This window comes from Pteropus alecto, unplaced genomic scaffold (genome assembly GCF_000325575.1).
Source record: "Pteropus alecto unplaced genomic scaffold, ASM32557v1 scaffold88, whole genome shotgun sequence".
NCBI classification, from domain to species: Eukaryota; Metazoa; Chordata; class Mammalia; order Chiroptera; family Pteropodidae; genus Pteropus; species Pteropus alecto.
In genome coordinates, this window is record NW_006494611.1 from 17,226,475 (window position 1) to 17,233,685 (window position 7,211).

Genomic DNA, 7,211 nt, shown 5'->3' on the forward strand with positions numbered 1-7,211 from the left:
GAGACCCTTAATCTGGTCGACACCTCTATTGTTATCTTGTAATATACCCTAAGCAGAGGGCCTAGTTATGCTGTGCCCAGACTTCCTGACCCACAAAACTCTGAGATAATAAACATATGTCGTCTTAAGCCATGAAGCTGGTGGTGATATGTAAAACAGCAATAGAAAACAAATACATCAGCTGTGTGGAAAATGCAGGAAATAATAGTACCCTTGTCATACAGTTGTGATAAGGATTAAATGAGTTAGCATATAAAGTGCTTAGAATAGTTTTTAGCACAGTCAATATTATATCAATGTTACCTACTATTAGAATCTTTATTTTGCAATTGAGGCTCAGAGATACTAAGTGAATGTATCCAAGTTCAAATAATCATTCAATAAATGCTCATCTCCTTCTTTTTGCTAGTTTAGGTCAAGCTTTGCATCACCATTTCCCACTTCTTCTAAAATTATGTGGGCTTTTATACTCCACTAATCACTTATGTCTTGATGGACACACATCTTCTCTTCAGTTCCTCATTTACAAAATGAGGAGGTTAAGTTACATTCTTCCAAATTATAAACTTCTGTGACTCTAGAAATCTCAGCAGTAGATCATTCAATCTTTCCGTGTTATTTTCTGGCCCGAATCCATGGCTGGAAAACCCTTCAAGGAAAGTCACTTGGTATGTTCCAGTCTTCCTCTGTCTTCCTCTCCAGTGATCCCTGGAGATCTCAGCTTGTAGGTTACAGAAATGCACAAGAAAAAAAATGACCTGGAGAGAGCTACAGTCACAGTGTAGTTTTAAACTTAAATTAATTCTGGCACCATTGAATGTAGGTAATTCCATTTAGGGAATTCATTACAAGAGTTAAAAGAGATAGAATAAAGAGGCTTATAGGGAATTTGGAGCTGGGTGGGAAGAGAAAGGAACAAGGATATACCAGTCATTGATTAGGGTCTTGCAAAAATGTTTGGAGCTACTCAGTTCTTTAAACACAGAACAAATCATTTAAAAAGTTGGAAACATTAGAACAGCAGTTCTTAAATTTCATTTTACCTAAATATTATATAAGCCTAGGACTTGTTTAAAATGCAGATTCCTGAAACTCTCCTCCACAAGGATTCAGAAACCATGAGTTTTAAACCCACCAACAGGCACCTAGTGTTAGGAAGTGGCTCAGGTGATTTTGATACCTCAGGTCTCCAAACACTGCTTTGAGAAACACTGCATTTGTGAATGTATCAAGAAGGATTCTTAGTTGCAAGCAAAGGCACTGACTCCTGAATTCATAGGATAAAGATCACGAATTTTCAGGGCAGCCAGAGAAATGGGACTCGGAGACTATATATCAAGGAACATCACCCTAAATCACACAGCAACACTAGTCTGAAGGGGAGGGGAGCCTCCAGCTTCCACCACCAACACCTGCTGCTGCACTGAAAACCATGTAGAGCTGCCTCACATTTCTTCATGTCACTAGTTTCTATTTTGGAGTTATGAGATGGAGGTGTCTGATTGGCAGAGCCTAGGTCTCATGCCTACAGCCTGGCAGCAACAGTGGCTGAAAATGCAAATAGTGAGCACTTTAGACTTCCATAGAAGGTGGGGGGATGTGTCAAGTGAGAACAGGTGGATTCAGGGCTGGGTGGCCAAAATAGGAGTAAGTGTGCACAAAAATCAAACAAACTTCTCTGTAATATGCTTCTAAATGTATGAAATATTTAATTAAATATATCTTAAACATCAGAATTTATTAAATTGCTATAGATTGCCAATCACTATTAACTCCCACGTATAAATTTACAATTCAGAAATAAAAACCAAATTCCCTCAAAACTAAGATGAAAGAAGTGTATAGATTGTTTGGTCAACTTATATTTTTTGACCATTAACTACTCTATGCCAATGGTCCTGCCTTATATTTCTTTATTTTTTAATCCCTAGCACTTATCAGTTACAATATAAATAATTACCAGAGTTAACATAAACAGGTTATGGTCTCTGTATCAGTGGCTGTCAACATGTGGTATAGGATCCCAAAGATCCTTTTAAGGGGTGTGTGAGGTCAATATTATTTTCATAATACTACTACAACATTATTTACTTTTTACCATCATCTCTCATAATTGTATAAGGGAGATTTCCAGAGAGTTCAAGTTTATGAAATCTTACTTGGAAATTCTTATGAATATCTGTTTTTATTTTTTAAATGGTGAATATAAATAGATATAACCCACAGAAACAAAGCTTTTCAGTATCCTCAGTAATTTTTAAGAATGCAAAGGAGTCCCAAGACCAAAATATTTGAAAACTGCCGCTCCAGATCAACTATACAAACACACAAAGCAAAACAAAAACTCATGCTACTTTGATCTAACCAGCAATACAATGGTCCAGAAGAATCTATAAGAGGAAGAAATAAATGTCAAGTATCACCTTCCATTTGAGCTACTAGGGTCTGCTAAAATAATTAGAAAACTAAGGGTACAGTAAGAAGTACCCTACCTCATACAACCTGAGACCCACGAGAGCAAATGCAGCAGATTTCTTGTTATATACTCTGCAATATCCATTCTCTTTTTCTAATATAAAAATATAATTTTTAGCTGATACAAAGCCACCCAGGTAAAACCTACATTTTCCAGTCTTTCCTGGAGTTAGGTGTAGCCCTGTTACTAAGCTCTAGCCAATGGGATGTCAATGGAAGTACTGTGATCAAAGTCTGGATCCTGCCCTTTAAAAGAAGAGACAGGCCCTTCTCCATCCACCTCTGCCCTTCCTGCCAGCTGGAACCCTGCACACAGGTGAGAGCCATCTTTGGTCAAAAGGAAGATCCATGGCAAAGTAAGAAGAGAGGAGGAGTGGTCTAATTTGCTTACACTTAAACCATTGACAGAGACAAATTTCTATCTTGTCTAATACTTGGGCTTTGTTTAAGCTGCTGGAGCAGTATGCTGACAAATACAATAAGTTTAACCTAGAAAGAATGATTCATGGTGGCCCAGGGGAGAGACTATTGCCAGTACTGATAATGAAATACACATCCTCCATCACCCCACCTGCCTCACTCTGCCTGTCCTGCCTCCACATCTTTGGCCCAGGTACAGAGAAAAGCAAAAATATCCTCCTTTCCTCTCACTTAATCCTGCCCAGCCTGTGATCTACCACTTATCCATCTAGAAGCTTCAGACTTCTTCAGAATCAGTACCACATAATCCCACAAACACAGAAGATATTATAAGATACAGCCCCACAGGCAACATTTGGTTGTCATAAAAGTTTAATTTCACTTACGGTAAAATTTTTTTTAAAGTTAGTTATCAACATTTAGAAATTGGGAGAGTTATACAAAAATTCAGATTTCAGCTTCTCTTAAAAAAAAAAAATCAAAAGACCTAGCACCGCCAGGCCCAGTACCTGAAGCATTTATTTGTTATTATTTATCTTTTATCCTGAGTTTAAAACAGTGTCTGCTACTTAATAAGGGCTCAATATATATTTATTGAATGTATGAATGAATGAATGAATGAAGCGATTCCCTTAAAGTCTACAGAATTCTCTGCATCACATTTGCAGGCATGTAAGAGAAACTTAGCAAATATTTAACTCTAGATCTGTGCTAAAATATGACCCCCAAATGTACCAGCCTTCAAGAACTTACAGGTAGCTCATTTAATTCTCTTAAGACAGGTCTATTAATTAATTCTATCATCAACTGAACACCTGAGATGTGCCAGGCATTGTTCTAGGCATTGTTCTAGGCATGTTCTAGGCATAAAATTGGTAACGATTCCTGCCGTTTTGGAGTTTACCTTCTAGTCAGGAGAGACAGATTAACGATAAAGTTTTTAAATAAATAAATTGCTTAATAATTAGAAGGTAATACGTCATCTTGAAAAAAAAAGAACAAAGTAAGAGAACCAGGTTGCGGTGGAGGGGTAGGCTGAGCAGCTGGCTGCAGTATTAAATGGGAGTTTTCAAGGTAGGCCTCGCTTTGAAACCAAACATGAAGCAAGGGCTTGAAGGCGGTGAGGAACGGGAAAGAACGCAGCAGCTCTGAGGTGGAAGTGCATGGTGTGTTTGAGAAAAAGCAACGAGGGCAGTGTGGCTAGAGCGGGAGAGTGAAGAGCAATGATGGGAAAAGATCTCAGTGGCCAGAGGGTATGAGGCAAGGAAGGTAAGGAGACCTTACGAATCGCCATATGGACATTCGCTTGCACCGGGAGTGAAATGGGGAGCTATTTAGGGTATTGAGCAAAGGTGTGGTGTAAATGGCATAACTTAAAAAGAGACCTTTGGTTATGCTACTGAGAACAGGCGATGTGGGGCAAGGGAGGAGGCGAGATATCGGTGGGCAGAGGTAATGGTTTCTTGGGTGGTACAGGGGAGGTGGTGACAGCCGTGGATTAGGAAAGTTGAATGTTTAGTCTGCTGAGGAAAATAAGCCACTTTTATGTAGGTTCTCCATTTCCAACAGGAGGAAAGAAAAACGACCTAAGTGCCATGATTATAAGCAAGTGGTACTTCAGGGAAGGAAGTCGTCCATGGAACTTTAACAGCACGAGAGACCCGGCACGAAGCTGGCAGGGCCGTCTTCTCTAGTCCCTCACACTTCAGCAGCTATGGTGGGAAGACAAGTTGAAAATGACTTCAAGTGCTAAAGATAAGATAAACATTGCAATTTGGAGGATCAGAAATATACCAAAACGAGATAGTCAGAGAATGCCCAAGGCAGATGGACAATACCTAATATCAGGCACAAATAAAATATAAATTCCCTTTTCACAGTGGAGGCTTGATGTGCTCTGGAGCACACAGTGCAAAGGCGGCCCCTGGAGTAAACTTGGATGTAAGTGAGTTGTGGGTCTATTATCTATTTGCCAGTCATCCTTACTAGACCCTCCCAGGCTCACTTTCCTCAAAGGCCCCATTTCATCACTACAGAGTCTTACAGCTGATTGAAAACATTCATCGGAAATGCCTGATTTAATCTCGACCTGCTCCCTACTCTCCACTCCCAGTAGAGCCCACATTCCTGTGATGTGATAACATCTGAACCCAGCCTGGTGACACATTTAACCTATCATATACCTCTTGAGAGTTTTTTGCTTTAGAGCTTCTGTCTTCTTGCCTTTATCTCTAGCCTCTTTTCCTCACTGTAGCCTCCAAAGACACTACTATTTTCTTCTGTAATTACCTTTTAAAGAGGAGTAGGGGAGTGGAGTGTCTACTTCCGGTTAATCCTCACTGAAGGGCTTGGAGAACTAGGCACAGAAAAAGTATTCAAAACCATGTACTGACAATGAGCACACAGAGGACAACCCCTGTCCCATGGGTTCAGCTAATAGCTCCTGGAACCAACGGAGCAGTTTCTAACTGTGCCCAGAGTGCATGTGGCAAAAATGGAATGTCCTCCATGTGTGGCCTGGGAGGGGTAGGAACTCTCTCTCCCCAAACTGACATTTTACAGCTTTGAGTTTATCAAAGTTGACTCTTCCTATGCCCGCCCAGTTTTACAGCCCAACGACAGAATCCTTTGAGTTTTTGGGTCCCAATTTGATGTCTCAACTTCTCCTACACAAATGTGGAAGCTGCTCTACAATTCTGTCTTTTAAATCCGGCAGCAAATAATGCCAAGAGTGAATAGAGAGAAGAATATCTGACCTAGCACAGTGTTTACTTTGTGATCTTTTTAGTCTTAATTCCCTTAACTTTCCTCCTCTTTCTTTCTTTAAATACATTTTTGGTGGCTAAGCTCAGAGTTCTGACCCACTTTCATACACAAAGCCATATTCCCTGAATACAGAGAGGATACTTCTGGGCAGTGAACAGTCAGTCTCCTTATGGTTAAGCCCAGGGAAAAAGCCAGTGAGCCATCATCCAAATGCGTCATCTTTCTCTCTGGCACTCCTTTCAACCTGAATGCTGTCATGAACTGGATAAGCAAATGAGAGAGGCCTAACACCTCACGCCACCTCCTGGAGTCTCATTTCTAATTAGTCAACCAACAGCCTTTCTTTCCCCCACTGGGTCAGTGTTCATATTTTCCGGCAAGAACATGGTACAGTATACTTAGCTGGAGATAAATAAAGGAAGTTATAACCTTAAACTGTGGCCTGCAATGACCTAATCTGATTTAGATAGAGAAGTAAAGGGTCATTACCTCTCCTTAAATGACAAAGGCAGAAAGAAGGATCTGAGTCACACCCTTGCAGACTGGGACCTGCTTTAAGGAAAAGAAAAATGACCTAGGCCTATCCTTGCTGTTCATTTTAAAAGATAAAAATTTAGACATAAGTACAACTGAAACTAATTTAAAATAACATTGAATGTTAACTGTAATTGAAAAATAAAAGTAAAAAAATGGAGAAGACAATAAAAATACTAAATCAGAAAAATTGAGCAACAAAATAAAATCTGAAGATAAAAGAAAGAAAATAAACAAAAATAAAAATTCGGACGTTAAAACCAATGGTTACTTTACACTCCTCTGTAAAACTGCAAATCAGAAATATGCTGTAACCCAGAACATATGTACTAAAATATTAATAAGAGAAATATGAAAAGTAATCAGAATATTAGAAATAGCTTTTATTGCCTTTTTTTCTATACTTGTAAGTACCATACGTGAATATCCACTAGGTGTCAGGTGCCTGTCTCATCCCTAGAGGAATATTCCAGATTAAATATACCATAACAATGTGGTTTAGATGAGATCAATCAGCAAGGATGCAGTTGCTACAGGAAAGATTATTGAATAACTCAGCACTCTCAATGTATGTTTTAAATTACTTTGAGGTAAGTCTAGGCTACCTTGAAGTTGCACTTTAAGAAATAAAACAATTATTTCTCTTAGTGCAATACAATTTTCATCCTGACACGAGAATGAAGGTCGGGCACCCTCAGCACCAACAGCTCAGCTTTTGAAGACATATACACCTGTAGGAGAGTCCAGGTTCCACCATATGCACTGGGAATGCTATGGCATCTTAACTTTTTTGTGTCCTTTATCTTCATCTATTAAATAGGAGGAAATAACACCTTTCTGGATCAACTAAAGCTTATATATGTGTATATGTATATATACACATACATACACATACACACATATATACACACATATATAATATATATACACATGTTATATATAACAATATATATTATACAATTTATATATTACATATATTATATGATATATAATGCATTATATATTAATGTATAAGT

The 7,211-nt window shown here is 38.7% G+C and overlaps 1 protein-coding gene across 1 annotated transcript in view; it reads right to left on the bottom strand.

Moving 5' to 3' along the window:
* Positions 1-7,211, bottom strand: part of STAMBPL1 (STAM binding protein like 1) — a 44,072-nt gene that overhangs the window by 20,992 nt on the left and 15,869 nt on the right. The window lies entirely within an intron of this gene.